The 26232-nt window shown below is 36.5% G+C and overlaps 1 long non-coding RNA gene across 1 annotated transcript in view; it reads right to left on the bottom strand.

The window, feature by feature from the left end:
* Positions 1-245: 245 nt before the first annotated feature.
* The window catches only part of LOC129393397 (uncharacterized), a 130092-nt gene continuing 104105 nt past the window's right edge, over positions 246-26232 (bottom strand). The window contains exon 4 of the long non-coding RNA XR_008620237.1: positions 246-401. This is a non-coding gene — a long non-coding RNA (uncharacterized LOC129393397). The remainder of the gene's footprint in view (positions 402-26232) is intronic.

The raw sequence follows: 26232 nt of genomic DNA on the forward strand, positions 1-26232 counted from the left end.
GATTGGGTCCTACTTTAAAGAGCTTATAATCAAGTTAGGAAGTTGAGCTATACATATTTTTAAATGCCAGCTTTGAGTCCTCTATTTTTATTTGCTAAATCTGGAAACTACAGATGAGTCACAGAAACACTTAGAGGAAGTTTTATGAAGGAGACGGTACAAGAACAAAATGTTTTTGAAAAGTTATCAACAAGTGTGTTAATCTTCTTTTGTTGCAATAATAAATGTTCCTATTATCTCAGTGTCTTATAAGAGCAAACATTTATTTCTTACTCATATTACATGAAGGCTACGATATGGCTGTAGCTCCAATGAGTTCCATGCTGCTTGGCTAGACTTGGCTCAGTTCAGCTCCACTTGTTTTCTCATTCTGGAATGCAGGCAAGAGGAATAACCAATATCTGGGATATATACAGACAAAGTGAAATTATTATTACAGTCAAGCAAATTGACATATCCATCATACTCCATAGATAGCTTTTTTGTTGTTTTTTGCTATTTATTTGCTTACGTCTTACTGATTGATTGATTTGTGGATAGCAATGTAGCTGTCTTTAGAAAGACCTGGCCTTAGGGATTCAAATACTGCCAGGATTATTTTGATCCCTTGTATCTGTTCTTTCATTTTAGATTAGTTTTCTCCTCATAAGGGAGGAAAGGCATAGAGACACAGAGGCATAGAGACCTAAAATATATTCTCTGTTTTAATGGTGGTTCTAATGGGGCTAAGCTACATCATGCACACAAACTCTTCTCAATTCCATTAGTCAAGACAAGTCATGTGGCAAGTCAATAGGAAAGGAAACATACTCATCTACCATACAAAAGGCATTCATGAACTTCTTTTTTTTTTCCCTCAAAATTGTTTTGGTTATTTGGTGTCTTTCTTAGTTCCATTTACATTTTATGATTTTTTTTTCCTATTTCTTTGAAGAATATCATTGGTATTTTAATAGAAATTTCATTTAATCTGTAGATCGATTTTGGTAGTATGGTCATTTTCACAATATTATTTCTTTCAATCCACAAGATATCTTCCATTTTTTGTGATCTCTTCAATTTCTTTCATCAGCGTTTTATGGTTTTTCATGTAAAGGTCTTTCACCAACTTTATACCTAGATATATCTAGGTATAACTATACCTAGAAATATTTATACCTAGAAAAATAAATAAATAGAAGCTATTATTTGTAGCTTCTATAAATAGAATTCCTTTCTTAATTTCTTTTTCTGCTTCTTTGTGGTTGGTATATTACCAATTTTGTATGTTAATTTTGTGTCCTGCAACTTTACTGAGTTTGTTTCTTAGTTCTAAAAGTTTTTTTGGTGGGGCTTTTAGGATTTTCTATATAAAAGTATTGTGTTTTCTGCAAAAAGGGATAATCTGACTTCCTCATTTCCAATTTGGATGCTCATTATTTATTTCTCTTGACTAATTGTCCTGGCGAGGACTTCCAGTACTATGTTGAATAAGAGTGGTTAGAGTGAGCATTCTTGTCTTGTTCCAGTTCTTTGGTAAAAATCTTTCAGCTTTTCCCCATTTAGTATAATACTAGCCACTGGTTTGCTATATGTGGCTTTTACTATATTGAGGCACACTCCTTCTATACCTAGTTTGTTGAGGGTTTTTATCATGAAGTGATGTTGAATTTTTTCAAATGCTTTTTTGCATCTATTGAGATGATCAGCTAGACCTCTTATGTCTCACTGTATATAAAAATAAAATCAAGATGAATTACAGACTTGATTTCAATGAAGACCTGATACTCTGAATCTACTAGAAGGAAATATTGGGGAAACACTTCATGTCATTGACCTGGGCAAAAGTTTTTTAGAAAAGTCTTCAAAAGCACAGGCAACAAAAACAAAAATAGACAAATAGACAAATGCTCTTACATTAAGCTAAAAAGCTTCTGTGCAAGAAAAAAAAAAAAACAATCGACAGAGTGAAGAAACAACCTATAGAATGGAAGAAAATACTTGCAAACGATCCATCCAACAAGGGATTAATAACAAAAATATATAAGGAACTCTAACACTCAATAGCAAAAAAAAAAAATCCAATTACAAAATTAGTAAATAATCTGAGTAGACATTTCTCAAAAGAAGACACACATATAGCCAACTGGCATATGAAAAAATACTCAACCTCACTAATCATTAGGAAAATGCAAATGAAACACACAATAAGATATCATTTACCACAGTTAAAATGGCTATTACCAAAAAGAGAAAAAAATAACAAATGCTGATGAGGATGTGGAGAAAGGGGAACTCCAGTATCCTACCAGTGGAAATGTAAATTAGTACAGCCACTATGGAAAATGGTATGGAGGTTCCTCAGAAAACTAAAATAAATCTACCATGTGATCCAGTAATCTCACTGCTGGGTATATATATACAAACAAAAGGAAATTAGTATATTGAGGAGAAATCTGCATGCTGATGTTGATTGAGCACTATTCATAATAGCAAAGATGTGGAATCAGCCTAAGTGTCTACCAATGCATAAACAAATTATCTTTAAATGTGAGATATATATATATACACATATATATATACACACACACACACATAGAGAGAGAGAGAGAGAAAGAGAAGGGAAAACAAGAGAGGTTGGTTAAAGCAAAACAGAAGAAATGAATTCTAGTGTTCGATAGCACACTAGGGTAAATAACTACAGTTAACAATCACTTATTGTATATTTAAAAATAGCTAGAAAAGAAGATTTTAAATGTTCCCAACACTAAGAAGTAATAAATGTTTGAGGTATGAATATTCTAATTACCCTGATTTAAGCATTACACATGCTATGCATGTATCAAAATAGCACATGCACCCTATAAACATGTACAATTATTATGTAACAATTAACAAAAGATCATGGAAAGGGGAATTATAAACAGTAACAAGGACAAAAATACAAATGCAAGAATATTCTTGTTAAAAACATTTTTGGGGACTTAAACTTATTTTTGATTAAACTTTCTATTCCATAGTTTATTGAGATATCCTTAGATTTTACCCATTGTCTGTTCCCTGTGACCAGGATCTTATCTAGGATATCATATATTTAGTCATTATGTCTCCTTAGGCTCCTTTAGGTTATGACAATTTTTTCAGATTTTTCTTATTTTTGATGACCTTGTTTTTTAAGTTATTTTTCTTGTGTAACAAAGCTGCACTTGTACCCCTGAACTTAAAAATAAAAGTTAAAATAAATAAATAAAACTTTTTTTCTTGTTTTTTTCTTATTTTTGATAACCTTGACTGTTTAGTGGTATACTCGTCAGGTATTTGTATAATGTCCCTCAACTGAGGTTTTACTGATTTTTTAAAAAGTCGTAATTAGAATAAAATTATGGTATTTTGGAAGAATGACCAAAGGCATGAAGTGCCATTTTCATTACAGTATATCAAGGATACACATGATCAAGATGACTAATAACCGTTTATATTTACCTTAATCTCTTCACTGAAATACTGTTTGTCATACTCTCTATTATAAAGTTAATCTTTTCCACCTCTTTCCATACTGTGCTCCCTGAGAAAATGTCACTATGAACAGTCCACACTTAAGATGACAGTTATTCTCTACCTTTTTAAGGGTGGAATACCTACATAAATTATTTAGAATTCTTCTGCAGGGGAGAGTTGTCTACTTTCCATCATTAATTTGTTTTTTAAATAATTTGTGTCAATATGGACTCTATTTTTTAAATAAAATGTTTTATGAAGTTAAACTCTCAAATTTGGTGCCAACTCAGATTATTTAGAATCAAAATACAAGGAAATAAATAAATACATATATACTTACATGCATGCAGAACATAAAGTTTCTAAATATGCTAAGCTCTTGTTTTATTTTCCTATATGTTTGTAAGGAAGGCTTGTCTAGTAGCAGATGAGCCTTTCTCCCCCACATATTGCTACTTTATTTTTTAATAAAAATTGTATACAGTCATGGTGTATATATATATATATATGTGCATGTGTATATATATATATGATTTTTACAGTCAAGTAATGTACATATTAATGTCTTCACATAGTTGCCTTTTTGTGTGTTGTGTTGTTAGGGCACCCGAAATCTACTCTCAGCAAATTTCCAGTATACAATACAGTATTATTAACTTCAGCCATCATGCTGTACATTAGATTTCTAGACTTATTCAGTCTTTGACCAGAATATTCCCATTTCCCCCACCTCCTCGGCCCTGGTGTAACCACTTTACCCTGCTTCTATTTACTCATTTTTTAGATTCCACAGGTACATGAGATGGTGCAGTATTTTTCTTTCTGTGTCTGGCTTATTTCAATTGGCATAATGTCCTCCAGGTTTATCCATGTTTTCATAAATAACAAGATCACCCTTCTTTGAAGGCTGAATAACATTTGTGTGTATGCGTGTATTTATACGTATATATACCACAATTTCTTTATCCATTAATCATCAGTGGACACTTTAGTTGCTTCCATATCTTGGCTATTGTGAATAATACTGGAATGAATGTGGGAGTGCACATATTTCTTTGACATACTGAGTTCATAAGCTTTGGGCATATGCCCAGATGGATCCTATGGTAGGTCTACTTACAATGTTTTAAGGAACATACATACTGTTGTTCATGGTGACTATACCAATTTCCATTCCCACCAGCAGTATACAAGGGTTGCCTTTTCTCCACATCCTTGCCAATACTAATCTTTTTGATAATAACTATCTTAACAACTGTAAGGTGACCTCATTGTGTTTTGTTTTGCACTTCCCTAATGATTTGTGATGTTGAGTGCTTTTTCATATACCTATTATTTATATGCCTTTTTTGGAAAATGTCTATTCAGGTCATTTGCCCACTTTTAAATCAGGTGTGTTTTTTTGTTTGGTTTTGTTTGTTTGCATGTTTGTTTTTTGCCATTGTATGAGTTTCTTATATTTTCTGATATTAATCCATTATAAAATACATAGTTTGCAAATGTTTTTTCCTAGTCAATAAGTTGTCTTTTTTTGTTGACTGTTTCCTTTACTATACAGAAACTTTTTAGTTTGATGCCACTCTTGCTTATTTTTGCTTTTATTGCCTGAGATCTTGCTGCCATATCAAATAAATCACTGGCAAGGCCAATGTCACAGAGTTTTTTTTTCCTATATTTTCTTCTAGGAATTTTATAGTTTCAAGTCTTATGTTTAAGCCTTTAATCCACTTTGAGTAGTTTTTAGGTTTAGTGTTAGATAAGGATTCAATTTTATCCTTTTACAAGTGGGTATCTAATTTTCCCAACACCATTTATTGAAGTGACTATCCTTGTCTCATTTTGGTTTTCTTGTGACTTTGTGAAAAATTAGTTAACTGTTTGTGCTTGGGTTGATATTCAGGCTTTCTAGTATGTTTCATTGGTCTATGTGTCTGTTTTTATGCCCATACCATACTGTTTTGATCACTATAGCTTTGTAGTATAATTCTAAATCAAGAAGTGTGATTTCATGTTTTTTCTTCTTTGTCAAAATTGCTTTGGCTATTCAGGTGCTTCTGTGGTTCCAAAAAAATTTTAGAATTATCTTTGCAATGGTATATGAGCTTTGAACAGCGTGCTATTCAGGTGGATAGGGAGAACTTAACTAATAATGACTTTTAAAAAGCAGGTGTATATTTTTACCCAATAGTGTTTATTCAGCTGCCAAATGTGGAAACGAATTGCCACTGTAGATTGATATTGACAGAAATAGCAATAAATAGGAAGGCCCAGCTCCCCTTCTTTTACCTCCTAATATTTCTCTAGTGCTGAAAAATAGGTCTCTGAAATACAATTTGTACAGTCCTAACCTAAGCATCACAAAGTTGAGTACAGGAATATGGATCTGGAGCCTAGGACCCATAGGTAAATGACTAGTACATCTTCCCCCCTGAGACCCTCTGTCCTCTCCAGGTCTGCCATATGGATGCCATCTATTTGCTTCCGTATGGCAGACCTGATTGCATTTTTTGGGTTACATATCTTCCTCTTTCTTGAATTAGATACTCTTCTGGCATATATTTTTCTGTGGTTTAGGAGACTATTCTAAGGGCCGGATATTATTACTGGAACACCACTCTCCAAAGTCTTCTTCCTTCCGTGACTTCACATGACACTTTAAAGCTCTTGGAGTTGGAAATTCACTCTTGGGAATTCTCTCTCTCTCTCTCTCTCTTTTAAAGAGTCTCACTCTGTCACCCAGGCTGGAGTGCAGTGGTGTGGTCTCAGCTCACTGCAACTTCTGCTTCCCTGGCTCAGGTGATCCTCGTGCCTCAGCCTCCCAAGTAACTGGGATTACAGGTGTGTGCCACCATGCCCAGCTAATTTTTGTATTTTTATTCAGGACAGGTTTCCGCCATGTTGGTCAGGCTAGTCTTGAATTCCTAGCCTCATGTGATCTGCCTGCCTCAGCCTCCCAAATTGCTGGGATTACAGGCATGGGCCGCCACGCCTGCCCCATCTTAGGAATTCTCTATGTCTTTTTCTATATTCATATTATCTTCCATTACCTACACCCACCCACCACACACACGATCATAAGGAAAACATAAAGAATAGAGAAATAAAGGAAAGATCATTTCTTCAAATGTCCAATAAATTGTCATATAGAAAAGGCATTAAAGCCTGTATCAAAATACCACATGTACCGCATAAGGATATATACATCTACTATTTACACCAAAAAATTGAGAATAATCTTTAAAAATAACAAATAAAAATGTGAATAGCTAAAAAGAAAATAAAAGGCATTAAAGCCATTATCTTTTGCTCCACAGAGCTGAGATAGAACTGATAGATACAATTATGAGGTCAAATTTGCCATAACATAAAAATAAAACTTAAACAATTTACTCAATGCATTCTTTAAATAAATATTTATTAAACAACTATTACATGTTAACTATTCTTCTTAAAGTGGGGATATAACACTAAACAAGATGGAAAAGTTCCCTCTATATAGATTTTGTAAAGCAAGTTTATTTCAGAGACCACTAAGTGTTTTAAAGAGAATGAACAGACTTCTATAACAAAGTATATTGATGGAGAGGGCAGAAAGGTCATTCTAGAAATGAAAACTTCTAAAACTAGTAAGAATCACCTAATCAGATAATGAGCACTCTGCCACCATAAACATTCATACTGTGTAGTATCATTGACTTTAATTGAGAACATCTATCTGCTCAGTGTTCTCCTAAGTGCTTCACAATTCATTTAATCTTCAAAAACAAGATAAAACAATACAAATTTAAGAAAAACTATCTTGTGGATACAACTATGGTTCCGATTTTACACATGAAAAAATAAAAGAGTAGAAAAGTTAATGAACTCATCCAATGTTACAACCTGGGAAGCAAATGAGCCAAACTGAACTCATATGGTCAGATTCCAGAGCAAGCGCTCTTTATCATGACACTCAGAGGCCACTAGGTTTGTTGACCATAAGCATGGATGCTGTCCATTCATTCAACATTCAACATTCCTATCCAGTGCCTGCTTTATGTCATCTGCAGAGCACGACACTGGAAACAGAGCCCTGAACAAAACCGCCGTTAAGTCCCAGCTCTCACAAAGCTCACAGCGTATGCTTTCAGGATGTCACTGGTTGGGTTCTCTGGGAAGATGACACTGAAGTAGAGTCATAAGGGAAAAGTTTCATAAAGGTATGAGACCTGTATGAGGAAAAGGGTAAAAAACATACTATAAAACAAATGGAAAACATCAGATTAAGTCTTGAGAGGCAGACTAGAACTCTTCAGAAAGAAGCAACTCTTGCCAATAAATGAGATTTTAATAAAACCTTAATGTGCCTTATGTTGTATTTGATTTGCTAAACACTTGGATTTCTTAGAGACGCTGCACTTACTTTTATAGCCATATTGTTCTCCTTTCAGTAACGGTAAGGTCAAAAGAACCACTACTTCAGATTTTGGGGGAAAAAAAAAAAGCCAATGTAAAAGATTCTCAGTTCAAACAGAACTTAGTGCAGGTTGGTGAGAAGAAATATCAACTCTTTCCAAATCAAAAGAGAAATACAATATTCCAAGTCACTTCAGGAAGGATCAGAATCTGTAAGTAATATTTGTGTAATGGAATTCATTTTATTGTGGTCTTGTTCTACCCAAATACAGAGGCTGGAAGTGGAATGAAAATTCTCTTCGAAACCACTACTGGTCAAGAACACTATCCTGTGTTTCCAGACCTTAGGAATTTCCTGGGAAGCTTAGAGGAAGGTACCCAGACAGCACAGGGGTACTAAACAAATCTCATGGCACAGGTAAGCAGTATTTCTGCTGGGAGGTCCTCACACATGGAGAGGCAAGTGGTAATGGTTTGTTCTGTCCGATGGTGCTGAGAACAGCCAACATGTACCCTTGACAGAGGTTATGTGCAGAAATGCCTATGTAAATAGCCACAATAGGACTACGAGCCTTATTCTGGCATCCATATGGCTTCCTGGCAGTTATGACTGATATGTGCTTTGCAGTCTCTTGATGATAATTCTGCTTCTGTCCTCATACCATGTCCCCTTCACCAATGCTCCTTCTTCTTAGGCCCCTATGACTTCTTTCATGCTAACTTTCTATTCAGATCTACCTGCTCTACTCCAACTTTCTGCTCAGGAATTTCCTCTAGTCTCCCCCAGGAGTAGGGCTAGTCTGAGACTTACCATAAAAGAAAGAGCTAAGATCATATGGTATAAACTTTCAGTTATTAGATGAATAAGTTCTGGGGATGTAATGGACAACATAGAGACTGTAGTTGTTAATACTGTATTGTATACTTTATATTTGCTAAGAGAGTAGATCTTAAGTGTTTGTACCACAAAGAAAAAAATGGTAACTATGTGAGGTGACGGATATGTTAATTAACTTGATTGTGGTCACCATTTTACCATGTATGTATATCAAATCATCATGTTGTACATCTTAAATATATATAATTTTTACTGTCAGTTATACCTCATTAAAGCTGGGTAGGGGGAAAGAGAGCTAAACTAATGAGTTTGGCGCACTGTTCATCAGCATTTGGCTTTACCAAGAAGAATTTTGGGTGTTACCTATCTGCATGTAAATAGTTTCACTCAGATTGGTCTCCTATTCAAATGTCCCATGGGCTCATTCTTTTGCTAATAGGTGGTGGGGAAAGTAAGCAGTGTAAGTTATAACCTAAAAGAGCTACTTCACTATAAACTTTGTAAATGATTGAGACACAGACATAAATGTCTTATGCTTGTGTGGAATACAGCCATGCTAAAATTGGGAAAGAGGTATTCTTCCCACTTCTCCATGAAGAAATGCAGCTCAATTTCAGTCATTGACTGAGGACCATAGTGAGATTGGTTGGGTGCCTCCAGGACTCTCACATATAAGGGGTACCTGTACTCAGTAGTGAGTGCCAGTTATACCCAGCATATCCAGGAACAGAGAACTGGAGCATACGGGGAGAGGAAAAAGACCTGAATAGAGGTAATGAGGTAGCTGACCAAATAGAATTTTGCAACAGAACAATGGTGGGGCATTTTTGGGAGACAGGCTGATGACAGGAGGTGAGGGCAAAGGTGAAACACAGACTGCGGACAGGTGAATAGGAGAGACAAGCGAAAGATAATGTAATGAATCTTAAAATTGCAGATGTACTGAGACAATAACCAATAAACAGAACGCAAGTAGACATGTAATCACAGGGTAAATCTGGCCAAAATGGCCATATCGAGGGGTGATGCGGGATTAAGAAAATAATAAGTCTGAGTTTGATTGCTTGTGCTTGGCTACTGTTAAGATATATCTTTTGCATAATGAACTTGCCAAAAATAAGATGAAACAACATAAAATTTAGTTTTCTGGCATGTACTGCCAACAGGAAGAAATAGAGGTGCTTTTAGGATGCTATCCTGATAACTTATGTTCCTGCTTGAGCTTGGACAGTGAAAACTCAAAGGCAACAGCTTTGCCCATGAATATGTACCTATTATAGAAGTGAAGCCCAGGACATTGGAAGGCCAGGAGGCAACCTCAATTCTCCAGGAAATGTGCATTCACTGCAAAACAACTATTATGGGATGTAGTATGTTCAAAGGGCAAGGATGTCTGCATGCGTCATAGGAAGCTGAGTGTTTGGGATTTAAATGTGGACTTTGACTTGAGGTCTGATGATTCTACTTCCTGACTGTAAAACGGGACAAGTGTTCATCATTGTATCCATGAGATATGTGGTTAAAATTCCTCTTTATTGATTGTAAGCTTGTCATCTATTTGAAAGATTGCCTGGGGCTCCTAAAGTTAAAAATATTACTCTTAGTACTTTTGATTTTTGTGGCTCTTGAAGAGGTAGTGAAAATAAATGCTTAGAAGCCTCTTTTCATTAAAAACAAATAAAAAATGGTAGAAGGAGAGAGGAAAGATTGCAACTACAAAAAAGAAAGAAGCTGTTAATCTAACCTCTCGTGATGGTTAACAGTGTTTTGCTTATGTATCACATATTTTGAGAGCACATAAGGATACTAGAAAATAGCAGAAGGCTATCTAGTAGCCAGTGAATTCTTGGAAAGCAGGAGGTGCAGAGATGATAGAATAAGCAACAAGAAGACAAGTAGAGGAGCGATCTCATCATGGGTACCAGGAAGATGGCTTCAGTGGTTTTAACAAGGAAAAACAACATGACGGGCATGGTGGCACATGCCTTTAGTTCCAGCTACTCAGGAGGCCGAGATGGGAGAATTGGATTGCTTGTGCCCAGGAGTTCAAGGCTGCAGTGAACTATGATTGCGTCACTGCACTCAAGCCCGGGCAACAGAGTGAGATCTTATCGCTTAAACAAACAAACAAATAAACAAACAATCCTACGCCGAAAAGCCTCTTTTCTTTTCTGGTACTCCCAAGTAAGTTAACTCACGCAAAGCCAGGAACATCACAGCACGGTTGTAGAGTCGGGGAAAAAATTAGGGGAGGGTATACATCAACTTTCCATATCATCCTCTGTGTTAATCATAAAATGTGTGGTTTTTGTTGATACATGCTGATCTTCCTCTGTCCCTGTAGTACCTGATATATGTGTTGTATGAGAATGCTGCCTAATTTATGCACTACACATACACTACTAAAACACCCAAAGCGAGATAATTTATAAAATATGCTCTCAACAACTTTCAAAGTCATACAATATGAGATAAAAGTTGCAAACACAATTAAAATAGTCCCTCTGTGCACTTTGGAAATTTGTGACAAGGAGCTAATATTTTACCCAAATTACTAGGTAAAATAAACTTTATTCAATATGTACATATGTAACCAAACGTATCAGTGGGATTATACAGGATTAGTTCTCTGGGAAGCAGATTCTGAGAAGCAGTTTAGCTTGCAAGATGTTTATTAAGGAGTGTCCATGGAGCCCACATCTGTTGAAGGAAGGGGAAGGAAGCAGGAAGCAGCAGGGAGAAGTTGATGGGCAAAGTAATCTCAATAGCAGCCTCCACCAACCCTATGGGGAGCTCTGAAGCTATCAGAGCCCTTCATTGTTGTCCAGACTCGGGCCAACTTGGCCAGGCCTTCTATATGGCGCGGTCATTTTATCCAGGCAACCCTCTGGAGGGTGTGTGGTTGGTTATGGCCGCTCTGTAGCTGGGGCAATCTCTGAAGGGGCTGACAACATTCTCACCTCTTAGAGCACCAAGTCCTTCATTGTTGGAGGATCTGGGAAGCACATCAAGTGTCCACCCCCTGGGATGTCTGTGTGTCCAGGACTACACCAGATAATATGGAGAAGATAGATAAGTAATGTATCTAAGATACAGTTATCTCTCTCAAGTGAAAGAGAAAGAGAAACCATGTGTCACACACATTCAAAGTAGAGCATATTTAATAGCATCAATTCTGACAATTGCAAGTTGTGTAAGCTTAACTCTTGTATGACTCCAATTTTTGTTTGAAAGTTATAGATAACACCTTTACTAAATTTATTTATCAATTCTAATAGTTTCTAATAGTTTTTTGGTGGAGTCCAACTATAAGATCGTATTATCTGCCAACAAGGATAATTTGACTTCCCGCTTTCCAATTTTGATGCTCTTTCTTTCTTTTTTCTGATTCCTTAGCTAGGACTTTCAGAACTACGTTTGATAACAGTGGTGAAAGTGAACATCTTTGTCATGTTCCAGATCTCAGAGAAAAGGCTTTCAGGCTTTCCCCATTCAGTATGCAACTAGCTAAGGTTCTGCTGTATATGGCTTTTATTATATTGAAGTATGTCCCTTCTATAGCCAGTTTTTTGTTAAAGATACATCAAAATATAAAAAAGAAAACTACAGGCCAGTATGTCTGATAAATATTGATGCAAAATTCTTCAGTAAAATACTAGCAAATTGAATTCAGCAACACATTAAAGAGATAATTCATCATGACCAAGTGGGATTTATCCCAGAAATAGAAACTTTATTGGTTTTCTACTTCTGCTGTAACAAGTTACTACAAATTCAGCAGCTTAAAAAACACAAATTTGGCCAGGTGCAGTGGCTCACGCCTGAAATCCCAGCTCTTTGGGAGGCTGAGGCAGGCAGATCACCTGAGGTCAGGAGATGGAGACCAGCCTGGCTAACATGATGAAACCCCATATCTACTAAAGATACAAAAAAATTAGCTGGGCAAGGTAATGCATGCCTGTAATCCCAGCTACTCGGGAGGCTGAGGCAAGAGAATCACTTGAACCCAGGAGGCAGAGGTTGCAGTGAGCTGAGATTGTGCCATTGCACTCCAGCTTGGGCAACAAGAGTGAAACTCTGTCTCAAAAAAAAAAAAAAAAAAAAAAGCCCAAAAGACCCACAAATTTATTATCTCACAGTTTAGATCCATAGATCAAAAGTCTTGGCTTGTTTGCTTTGGGCCCGCTAAGGCTGAAATCAAAGTGTCATCATGGCTGTATTCCTATCTGGAGGCTCTAGAGGAGAATCCAATTCCTTGCTCATTTGGGATATTGACAGAATTCAGTTTCTTACAGTTGTAGGACTGAGCTCCCCATTTCTTTGCTGGCTGTCATTTGAGGGCCAATCCCAGCTTCTAGAGGCCACCTACATTCCTTTGCTTATTGCCCCTTTATTCGTCATCAAAGTCAGTTACAGTGGGTCCGGGCCTTCTTGTGCTTTGGATCTCTCCTGCAACTTCTTCTGTCATATCTCAGATGAACTGTTCTAGTTTACTCTTCCACTTTTAAGGGCTCATGTGAATAGATTGGACCCACTCAGATAACCCAGGATGAGCTGTGTGTTTTAATGTACATCGCCTTAATTTGTAAATTTTTTGTCATGTTACATATCTACAGCTTTCAGGGATTAGGGTGTGAACATCTTTGGGAGCCATTATTCTGCCTACCACAACAACTTACAGAGTTATGTGAGGAGATGTGAAATGCCTATGTGGCTGGCATGGAGTAAACTCTCAATAAACAAAGTTCATGTCTGGAGTTTGGAAAAAGACACTGAATAATAAGTGCTGGAATCATCAGTAGGGCTTCATGGAAAAGAGGGACTGAGTTTTGAAGGAAGGAAAGGACTCAGATAAAGGAAAGGACAGAAAAGAGGCTATTATGTCATGTAAATAATATAAACAAAAGAACAAATGCTTCAAGTTGTAGCAGCAAGACACAGGCCTTGATAAAAAATTGAACTGAATTCAAATGCTCACGCACTTGTTATGAGGTTTGTTATCTTAGACATTTAAATATATCTCTCTGGGTCTCAGTTTTCCTGTTTTTATTATTTTTTTCTTATCCGTTGAATGTCTATATTCTAGAAGAAAAGCAAGGCATTTTCATATCCTCTTTCTGGCCCCTCAGTTTGACTAGTTACTGTAAACTCACATTGGCTTCACAACCATATCAGTAGTTATTCCAGAAGGCTAAGCAGATTCATCTGTAATCTGCTCATGTCTTTCTAAAATGTTGAAGTGAATAGTTCTGCAAGATTCATGAGCCTATGAAGAGAAGGTCCAGAGTGGCAGTCTCCAAGCTTCTTTGATGCTTCACCCATCAGAGAAAATTTTGGAAAATGTATTTCTGATACATGAATAATGAATATGTGTTAGTCTATTATATTAAATATTATACTACATTAAATGATAATTCTTATCTTATATAAAAATAGAAGTGTTAATATTTTTATTTTACATTGTAATTTATTGTTTTGCTTATATAGTCTCTAAAGTGATTTTGGAACAGCAGTCTTCCTAAATCCAGTTCAGAATGCCAGCGTGTACTTTCTGACCAATCTGTCTCTATCATATCACACATGCTCTTTGTTCATAACCTGATATATAATCCTTTCTTTTTTATTTGGTCAAAGAACTATTCCAACATGGACCTAAAAAGGGTATGTTTGGTTTCATGGTAAAAGACTGAACTGAGGTGCCTTCTATTTAATGGTGCATAAAGAACTATGCAGATCAACAGACTTTTTTTTCAAACAGCCCAAAGCTGCTTCTGATCAAAAATTCAGTGAAACTTGTTCAGGAAACCCTGGAGATTAGAAAGGAAGGCAGAGTAAGATCAGCTCTGTGTGCATTTTCCCTGAGGCAACCCCATCTGGCTAAAGAACCTGGGTCTCAGTCCCCAGAAACTGCCAGGTGGCCTGCCAGTGTAGAGAAGAGAGATCTTGGGAAGTTCCACCTGTGCCTTTTTCTTCTATGGGAGTCGTTCTATGGGTTCAAGCTTCTTTTCTGAGGACAATACTGCATCCTGCCTCCATTGCTTCTTGTCCCCCTTTGTCATGATGGAGTATGCCTCTGACTTTGATATTAGGATTGGATCCTTCCCTGAATCTCCCTCAAATAGCACTTACTCCTCCAATTTAAAATCTAAAACTTGCCCTATGCATACCTTCCCTCCCTCATTACAATACTAGTTCATAGGGTTTGATTTTGTAGAGCTTTGTTAAAGAAGTTTAGATTTAATAGTTTTAAATGAGTCGTTGATTATTTTGTTCTGATAAGTCAATATTTTAAGATGATGTTCTTGTTCATGGATTCAATGAGCATAAAATTTGTGGCTGGAATTGACTGGGAGCAGATAGAAGGACTCAGAGTTGTACTAGCCAATAATCCAGCCATGGTGTGATGGGATATTCACATGGCTCCCCTGCCTATGTCCTTTTTTGGAATGAGAAAAGAAAAAGTTGTATCAGTGGTTTACGATATTTATGGTAGCTATCGGCAATGCACATTGAATGAGCAAACTGCTAGATGCTATTCTTCACTCAATGTGCTTGCTTAAGCAAATAATAAGAAAAATATATTTGAAAAGGGAAGACAAAGTTTGATCATAAATATATTCTTTCTGAACTTCTGCTTTCTGGTCATGTAATTCACTTTGGGGATTACAAAGGAAAAGTGAAAGTAGAGTCAAATTATTAAGTAATGCGTTATTAAGGAAGTCAGATGTGTCAGGTTGGGGATGTTCTGGCACAAAGTTAAAAAATAACTTTTGTCCTGGTCCTGTGCTGGTACCAATTGACTATGTGATATTTGGCAAAATGCTTAGGTCTATAATTTTTTCAGCTATAAAAAAAGATATTCAATAATAAAAACTTTAAGATTTCTTCTTGTTCTAAAATTCTATGATTATAAAATACATAAATAATGGCTGAATTTAGAGAAAATTCATTCTTTCCTCTTTTCTTTTATTCAAGCATTATCCATCATTCTTCAACCATTGTCAATTTTTCATGTGTACTTATATTTTATTAATCTATTGCATATGTGAGCCTATCTCAAAGCCTGTTTAAGAGGAAGCAGCATATGAATAAATATTTACTATATGGTATTTAACTGTAATACAGAATAAATAAAACCAAATATAATAATAACCATTATTTCTTAATAAAATGCATATGATCAAAATTACATTTTTTGGACTTGTAATATTGCAATGTTTTGAAAGCAATAAGATATTTTCACACTGAGGAAGCCAAGTTCAGTGGTTTGTTGATAATTTGAGGAAGTGCACATATAAGTCACATATAGAAGGCACCATTAACTTCTCTGGTGAAGAAAGGCATTAGTATGGGGAATTCAAAAACAATTACATTATATCTTACTCTGAATGGAGCTTACAAAATTATGCTTAAACATGTCAATGTCTAGTGTCTTAAGGACTAACGATACTTCAAATTACATAATGGGATTCCAAGCCAGTCTAGTTTCACATGCAACCAGAGCTCTGAAGAGAATGAAAATTATCACCTCTAATTCCAAGCAAAACTGACTTCCTTATTTCTTCAAGTTTACTTTCTCTAAGCAATTAATATTTTCATTTAAATAATACTTTTTGTGGATTGGAGAAAGCTTGGTGTCAGAGACTTGTATTTAAGTTCTGACATCTTCTTTTACTAGCCATGAGACATTGAGCAAGGCCATAAATTCTTTGAACTTCAATATCATCATTTGGCATGTAAAATTTATAATAGAGTGATAACTATACTATGTTCTTCAAAGGGATATGGCTAAGATATAACAAAATTGTTAGTGTGGAAATTATTTTGAAAACTAAGTTTATAATGACTTACCAGGGATAACATAAAACAAAATGTAACAATATAAAGAAACAAGTGACATTTGCTGAATTAATTATATTACATACAAATGCTATGAAGTAAACTGAATTAAAACAAAACAAAACAAAATATGACTTTACCTTCAAGGATGACATGATCTGCCTTTGAAAACATATAGGCAAGAACACCTAATATTCTTCAACTAACACCATAGAAGTTTGAATAAATCTCTAAAACTCTCTGCAGCTCAGTTTTCCTTAGCTATAAAGAGTGAGTATTGGTTTGGTAGTCCCCATGTTTTCTGGAACTCCTTAACGTATTATTTGAGGAGACTATTTGGAAGAAAGCTGACATTTTTAAAAAGAGTTGGCATTAACGTAAGAAAATGTTGTAGTATATCTTAATTGCAGAAACAAGAATTGAAAAGAACAATAGTATCTTTAAATCATATCAATCTCTAAGAATAGTGAGTAGAATGATTGACTAAATAATCTACAAATGAATAACACTCAATAGTGACTTGGATGTTTATGATAACCATGACAACAAAACACCATGTTGCTAACCTATTAAGACTTTCTTTAAAAATGTAAAGTACCGTGAGCCATCATGAAAAACTGCTAGGTTTTCAATTAAACTCTCAACTTTGGCATCTGTGCTTCATAAGACCATAAAATGGGCACTGTACTTTGCACGGTGCCATGTGATACTGTTTTCAGTAACCAGAGCACTAAAATTCTGCAAGTAGCATCAGTCCTAGGCTGTCAGGCAGAACAAGGCACGGGTGCTTCATCTTGAGGGAGTGGAACTCTGCATTTTTCAAATCAAGCCTGTAATAAAAATGATCCCTTAGACCATATAGTGCTATATATACCTATATCTATATAATCTCATATGATGCTGCCAAGTAGGTACAATAGGTAGAATTCTCCAATTGTATAGATGAGGGAAAAAAACACATGTGACTGAGGTTACATAGCAAATAAATGACAGAGCCAGAACTAGACCTTGTATTTTTTAACCTACAGTCTAATCTTGTGTTTTGTATGCTTGTTTGTTTTCCTGCTCCAGACTTGTCAACAATAATTATGGCTATTATTTTCCGAGCACTTAACTACGTGTCAGGCACGATGCCGAGTTTTTCAGATACTCCCTTTCTTGTAATCAATTTTTTGTCTTTGCTGCCCCCTCTGTCAGAAAGAAAAAAAAAAACTCATTGTATTTAATAAGCAAGGAAACTGAAGCTTGGGTAGAAGAAACACAGCACCTTGCCGATGGTCACATAGCTACCAAGAGGTAGAGCCTGGACCCACAGTCATGTCTGCCTGGCTTCAGCTTTTCCTAACCCCTTACTTGGGCAGCTTGTATATCTCTGGCAGCTGCCATCTCAGAAGTTTCTTCCTCAAGAGGTTGTGTTTCCTTGAAACAAAAAGCAGTTTGACTTAGAAATATCAAGACAGTGCAATGAAAGACCTTGCACTATCGCCCTTTTAGGGTCTATGATATCTAAGATTGGAGTGTGATATTATTTTATGTAACCTATACATGCTGAGTTTAAATCTCATGCCAGTCACTTTGGAGCTGAGCTCTCTATAAGGCAGTTTTTCTCAATTTCTACACTACTAAACATACTCAGTAACTGTGGATAGGGTTCTATGCATATCTACCTTCGGTCTTCCTCTTGTTTCACATGCTCAGAAGGATTTTTCTCCTGAACATTGACAAATATTATTTTAAAACTTTCACACAATTCAGGATGCTCAAATATATTTCTCATTGTATTTGAGCATCTTAGAAAGTAAGATACTCTTGAAAAACATTAATTCCATCTTCCATTACAAGCGCTTATTCCGCCCCTTCTTTCTTTTTCCTTCCTACCTTCTTTCCTCCCTCCCACCATTCCTTTCTTCATTCCTGCCTTCCATTCTTCCATGTAATAATAATTCAGTGTGGCTGCTAATCATGAATGTGACCTTTGAGAACTCACTGTTTAGCTGAGGCAAGAGCCCATGTAGGTGTTAAACAACCAACATATAAGAGTAACAATGTGTCACAGAACATACATAATGTATATTTTAATGTCAACTCACAGAGATCATAAAGAACAATTTCCTAAGAAACACCTGAACTGACTCCAGTAGAACCAAAATACATAAAGAAGGAAGGGGAGAGGAGAAAATTTTGTAAATTTCAAAGAGAAATCAATAGATTAATATTAATTCAGTCTCACCTCCCAGCAAATCATTCTACTCTGTTGCTAAGCAGTAAGTACAGACCATATGCACTTCTCCAGTTTAATATGTAGTCTCAAACCTCTTTTTCTTTGCCTCTGCTGCCCCCTCTGCCTGGAATAGACTCCCAACCTCCCATGCAAACCCTCCTGACTATTTTTGAAGGTCAGCTCAAGGGTAAGTCTATACCATCCTCTGTGAAGCCTGGCTGCCTTCCTCTAGCCTCCCACAGTGTGTTGCACACAACTCCACTGTAACGGTCAGCACTTTGCTGTGTAAATGCTTGTTCCTGCTCTCTCTGTGCCACACTGTGTTATCTGTTGTTTCAATCCCAGAACATCAACAGTGTGGAGCATTTAGTAAATACTCAAGATATGTTTCAGGATTAGATAATTCTATAAAAGCCTGTGTCAACCTGTTCTATATAATAATTTGGGTATTAGGATAGTGCCTCTAAGTGTTAAAGGCTCCATGTAATTCAGACTGTTCTCAAAAATATTTACTCTGTGGTTCGACTCTGAGTAAAATAATGACAAAGAAAATGGCTGAGAATACGAGAACCCACACTATGGAAGGAACTACATGCAATGAAAATAGCTAACTGAAACATAAATATGCACAGAAAGAGATAAATAAGGCATTCATACAACAACAGTGTCTGAGTCTACCACAAGTGGGTTATGATTACAGGACGCTGTGGAGCAGCATGAATAAAAGATTAAGTGGTGCATATTTTAGGTAGGTGGATGGGTGAACACTGCAGAGAACTGGTTTTAAAAAAAAGCAAGAATATTCAGATTAGGTATTCAGAAATACCTAATATAAATAATTCATTTTCCTCTGAGAGTGAAACCCAAAAATGACAGTCACTAAAAGTATATTTACATGACACCTTAAACAAATTTTGTGTAATGTTTTTATAATAAAAAAATGAAGCAATCTCTAGATGGAAAAGGTATTTCACACAATGTGTACCACCAATATACAGAGACTGTGTAGAAGTGAGAGTGACCATAAAGGTTTCCCCACTTCATGGTAGGTCAAAACCTAGCAGAGACTGTGTTTAGAATAAAATAGAGTATGCAATAGGTACTCATTATTCTCACTTATGCTGACTTTCCAAATCATCCCTGGTAGTAAAGACCTCTGGCTACTTTCCAAGAAATTAGCAAAAGAAGGGAATAGAATCACTGGATGTTAGAGCTTGAAGATTTTGAGGTTCTTTTGCCACCCTTATTTTCAGATAAGGATATCTTTCACAGCCCAGAAAAGTAAAGAAATCTACCAGGTGGTCAAATATTTTAAAATGACAGAATTGGGGCTAAAATCCAGGATTCTCGATTCCCAGTCCAGTGCTCTTTCTTACACACTAAGCCATGCCAAAATCCACTCTAAAATAAAACCCTAAATCTACTAGCCTTAACATTTATAAGGTGTTTCCACAAGGACATACGTTTTGCTCCATGCCTCATGTGAGGTCTTTGTTTCCTTCTTGTTTAAAGAAAGAGTGACCTGGACAACAGTCTCATAGTGACATCTGGTGACTAAGTCCGGGTAATACAAAACATAAGAAGAAGAAAAATAAAGTATCAATGTGCTTTTGTTTGTTAAGATTTAGGTAGGACAATTAAATCCAAAACTTAGAGGACACATTGTAATTCCTAAAGATTGTGTTTCATGGTTCCCTTCTTCTTTAATATGTCTACAAACAAGGTGATGTTTTATATTAATTCTCTTTTTGTAATAACAGTGAATTATTGCCAATCCTGTGGCATCTGGGTCTACATAAGCTATTCAAAAAAGATTTATGAGAACCTACTGTGTGACAGAAGCAGTTGTAGCTCCTGGGGACACAAAGCCTAGTTGTGGAATTAACCCAATACAGCAAACTATGAAATAATGTGATAAGAGCTAGAGTTAAGATATACATAAAATATGCTGAGGAAAGAGTGACTGACTGACTGGTAAGTCAGAAATGCTTTAGAGAAAATGAGAACTTTTTAACTTAGCCTTTAAAAGTTATTAGGAGTCCACCTGACTTAAAAAAACAAAAATTCTCAATTCATTCTCTCAAATGTAACAAAAAGCATCCAAAATAAAAATATATTTTTATTAAAATTCATTCCATGAGTGTGATCGTCAGTGACATTGCTTCGTTATTGATTAGCTTAGTCCCTGTAAAGAAAAACTATATGTTGCTGTTTCTGGTCAATAACACAGGTAGAGAATACCTAGTATCCTCAATATCTTCTATTTCCTATTTCAATTTCTGGTACAGAGGTCTGGGGAAGAAACCCTAGAGTTGACTGCCTTTAAGTATTCAATTGTTACTTATATAGGGTCTTCTATATATCAGGTTCTCTTTACGGTGCTGGAAATGAAACAGTGAACAAAATCCATGCCCTCATTGTACATATATTCTAGAGGGGAAAACAGTCAATACATAGATATGTCACATATGTAGTAGGTTAGATGGCTGTAAATAGGAAGAGAACTGTGCAGGGATGGGGTTAGATAGTTCTGGGGTAGGAAAGCGTAATCTTAGATACGGTTGCCAGGGAAAACCTCCCTGAGAAATTGGCATTTGAGGAAAGGCCTGAAGGATGTGATGGAAGAAGATAAGCAGATATTTTGCAGATATTTAAGGAAGAGAGCTCCAAGAAGAGGGACAATCAGAACAAAAGGCCTTTGCTGGGTATGTGCTAAGAGTGGAAGCACACCAAGGAGGACAGTATGGCTAATGAGTGAAGCCTGAAAAAAGTAGAAGAAATTAGGTCTGAAAAGAAGTGGGGACCAGATCATGTAGGGCCTTGTTAGCCTTGATAAGGAGGGTGGTGGGAATCACTGTAGACTTTGGGACACAGAGGTGACAAGACCTCTGACCCAGATGCTATGTTCAGAACGGATAATAAGGAAGCAAATGCTGAATCAGAAATACCAAAAGTAAAGGATTGTATTTATCCAAGAGACAGCTGATGGTCATTTCAACAAAAGTTAGCAGTGGAAGAGGAGTAATTAGATTCCTGACACATTTAAAAGGCATAATTAACATGACTGATGGATCAAATATGCATAGGGAAATGAGAAAAGTCACTTCGAGAGTGACTCTGAATTGCTTAGGCAACGGGAAGAAATAGACATTTAATGAGATAGAAAATGTGCAAGAGGACCAGGTTTGGAGGAGCAGGACATCAAGAGTCCAACTTAGGATATATTAAATTTGATGTGTCTATTAATTGTGCAGGTAAGGATGTCTAGTAGGAGTTGAATAGAATCTCGAGTTCAGGGGAAATAACATTTGACCATCATCAATATTCAGATACTATTCAAAGGCTATGTGATATCACCTTGTGAGTGAATGCTGATAGAGAAAGGATCTAAGGACTGAACCCTAGTGAACTCCAGTGGAGGGATGAGATAAATGAGTAAACAGAGCTTAGGGGAACATCTAAAGTGAATAGGAAAACTGAGAGTAGCTCCCAGAAGTCAAGTGAAGAAAGTATTTTAAGAAGGAGATAATTACCCGCTGAATCAAAGATACCGAGAGGCTGATTAAGACAAAGACTAAATTTATCACTGAATTTAGCACTATGGAAACCATAGGTAATCTTGAGAAGAGCTTTTTTTCTTAGTATGGTAAACCTTTTGAAGTAGATTCAAATGAGAATGGGAAGAGAGAAAAGGGAGAGAAGCAACATAAGAAATCTCTTTTAAGGAATTTTATATAGAGAGAAACAGAGGAATCAGTTGATAGTTGGAAATTATTTTAAAGAAAATGGGTTATTTTAAAGAAAAAAGGTATTACAACATGTTTGCAGTATTGTGGGAATAATCAAGTTGAGACAGAAAATTATTTTTTAAGGAAGTGTCTAATTGCTGAAGTGAAAGAGAATGAGACCCTGTGCATAAGTGTGATCAGATAGGAGCATGTACAGCTCAAGTAAGAACAGGAAGAAAGAGACAATAAACATGTACAGATAGGATGGGATGGTCGATGTGGTGGTGAAAAGACATGCGAGTTATTACTAATTACTTCTATTTCCCCAGTGAAATAGGAAGCCAGGTTCATAAACCAAAATGAAGAGGAGCAAGGCAGTATTGGAAGTTCAGGAAAAGTAATAGGTGTAAAAATATATAAAGTAGAATTACCAGGGAGTATGAAGATACATTTCCAATTAAGGATGAAGAATTTAAAGTGAGGCCAGCCAATACCCCTGCTTTGCTTCAGCTACATCAGCTGCATAGGTTCAGGCACAGAATACATGGAACATTGTATTTAAATAGGGCCTGGATTTTACAAAAGTAACACAATGAAGAAGAGAGATGCAAGGCTATTTGAGGGTGTTTGTGGGAGAGATTGTAAAATATTAGCTAAGTAAGAAGGGGACTGCAAATTTTAGGGGTATAAAGGAATGAGGAAAAGTGTAAATACAGTGGGGTCAAAGAATGTTTGGAGCCAAGGCACTAGAGGCAATTAGCTGAAAATGTAGGTGATTATTGGTGAGTGACATGGTTTAAATGAAAAGTATAGAAGGGTACAATTATCCATCATGAAAAGTTCTAGGGTACAACTAAGATCTGAGTAGCTGAAGTAGAATGAAAGTAGAATGGACCTTTCCATATCCAGCCAGGTTCAGTGACAGAAGGTTAGGAAACAAATTACCAACCACTTGAGAGAACATATCCCCTAAGTTGTTTTAGCTATTTTTCTTTCAGCATATATTTGTTGGAATGCCAACTATGTTCAGTTCAATTAATATGGGCTTCTTAAATAAGGGCTCCAGCACTGGATAATCCTGCCATTTATTTTGATACATTCCATCCTGCTGCTCAGATCTATTGGCATCTACAGCATGTCTTTTGAGAAGATGGGCATTCACATCCCTATGTCCTAGCAAATTTCCAACTCAGAAAACCACATTAGGCTTCTCTATATATCTTCCAACTATTTCAATGGAAAATACAATTCTCTGATTTCTTCCTATGATATTTATCAAAGAGAATGGTGCCTGCCAGTTCTAGGGTGGGGGAACTCAATACAAATCACCAACCTTTAGATGACACCCCGTCTTCAAACTGCTTTCAAAGTCTGGCAGAAAAAAAGTACCCAGTGGCTATAAGACCACCCAGGAGTTCAGTCATGCATTCTAAGTAGCAGATCACTCGAATGTAATTGGCTAGTGAGTTCATTTTACTCTTCTCTTCTTGGTCACATGTTACCGCCCTTGTACCCTGCACGTTCTCTTTCCCAGACTTACAAAGCATGTTCTCTTGAATTCGTTCTCTTTTTAAATTCACACAGTCTTAATGATTCTTCTTTCACAAGAGTCTTTCACTCTTACAATTCAGTTCAAGTCATCCACATGCTTATTAGGAGCAAGGGTCTGGGACTTAGGGGAAAAGGGAATAAAAAGATGAATGAAATTTGATCCCTGCAGTCCAAGAGCTTGCTGTGAAAAAGGAAGTTTGGCTTACATTGCCTCCCTAATCCCTTGGCTAGGCCAGAACAGAATATTGTCTAAAACCTCCTCACGTCAGCAGTCCTCTGGGGTGGTGACTGGAAGTAGAATTTAAACAAAAATATAATTGACACATAATAATTGTGCATACTTATAGGGTACAATCTGATGTTTCAATATGTGTTTAAATGGGTGCATTGTGTAATGATCAAATTGAGGTAATTTATCCACCACCTTGAAGAGAGATTTTTGAATATTCTCATTGCGAAGAAGCAGGAATTTTTAGCAGACAACTGAGATGCTTCTTGTTCACACTAAGTCATTCTGACGATGGATTTACATAACTTGTTGTTTTGTGTGTGTGTGTGTTTTTGAGACAGAGTCTTACTTTGTCGACTAGGCTGAAGTGCAGTGGCACAATCTCGGCTCACTGCAACCTCCACCTCCTGGGTTCAAACGATTCTCCTGCCTCAGCCTCCTGAGTAGCTGGGATTACAGGTACATGCAACTAGGCCTGGCTAATTTTTATATTTTTAATACAGATGGGATTTCACCATGTTGGCCCTGCTGGTGTCAAATTCGTGGCCTCAAGTGATCTACCAGCTGCGGCCTCCCAAAATGCAGGGATTACAGGTGTGAGACACCAAGCCTGGTACATTTACATTTCTTATCTGGATCTTTCCTTTAGTAAGTGCTAAGGAATCCTACTTCCCCCAATATTTTTTCCTATTTCAATGTTTTAGCATGTATCATGTTACTACTTTGCAGACATTTGATTTTCCCCTTTGTTTACTGTAAAGTATATTTTTATAGCCTTTGTAATAGAAGTATTCTAAAATCTGCCTGCAACCTATCTTTCTGACTCTGCATTTTAGGGAATAATTCTCTGTTGTGGAATGAAAAAAAAACAGAGCCTGTGGAGTCAGAGATCTCATTTCAAATTATAGTTATCCCTAGGAATAAATCTGAGTGACAGGTAGTATGGTATAATAATAAGTATAAAGCTATGGTTAAGGAAAACTCAACAACCTTATCTGTAAATTGGGATGACAACAGCCTACGTCAAAAAAATGTGAAGGTAAATGAGATAATGTAAGGCTGATACTTAGTAAGCATTTTAAAAACACCCAAAAAACTATTGCCATGATTACTCTACTTACTCTATTTCTCTATGCTCCAGGCAAATGAACTACTAATGACCCAGGGGTCCTTCCCCATTCTCTTCTTCACAAGGAAATATTCTCTCTCTGTGTGCTGTTTATTAAAATCTACTGCCCCTTTTAGAGGCCTTTCCAGATCATCCCATGGCCAAGAACGATCGCTGCTTCCTCTTCTTTACATACAGATGTTTTTCTCCTGCTTGACAATTATTTTTGTGCAATTATTTTCCTTTTGATTGTGTTTTTAATGTCCCCCCACCGCACAATTTTCCAGACTGTTTGCTCCACGAGAGAGGAGACCATCATCTCTGTGCTCACCGTTGTATGACCAGTATCCTGAGGAGTGGCTGTTACATAATTACATCAGGCACTCAATAAAAATTTGATGAATAAACACTGGATTTTAAGGCAGGTATCATATCTTACACAGCATATCATATCTTACATTTTATGTCCCTCACATAAATACCACAGAGTGAAGTATATGACAGATAAGGTCATTTCTCTTGATAAGTACATAGTCCAGTCTGAAACAGATATGCCAAAAAAAACAAAACTGGAGTAAACAAGATGAATTGTTTTAATAGAGGCACTGTATTAGTTTCCTAGGACTGCCAGAACAAATCACCTCAAACTTAGTGGCTGAAAACAACAAAAGTTTATTGTCTCACAGTTATAGATGCTAGAAGTATAAAATTAAGGTGTCAGTGGGATTGGTTCTTTCTGGGGGCTGTGGAAGAGAATCTGTCCCAAGCCTTCACATTGTAAAGTACAGTACTGGAGGGATAGGACTTCAACTTGCTCTATCTGAGATAGAGAGGAGCCATTTGTTG

Source organism: Pan paniscus, chromosome 9 (genome assembly GCF_029289425.2).
Source record: "Pan paniscus chromosome 9, NHGRI_mPanPan1-v2.0_pri, whole genome shotgun sequence".
NCBI classification, from domain to species: Eukaryota; Metazoa; Chordata; class Mammalia; order Primates; family Hominidae; genus Pan; species Pan paniscus.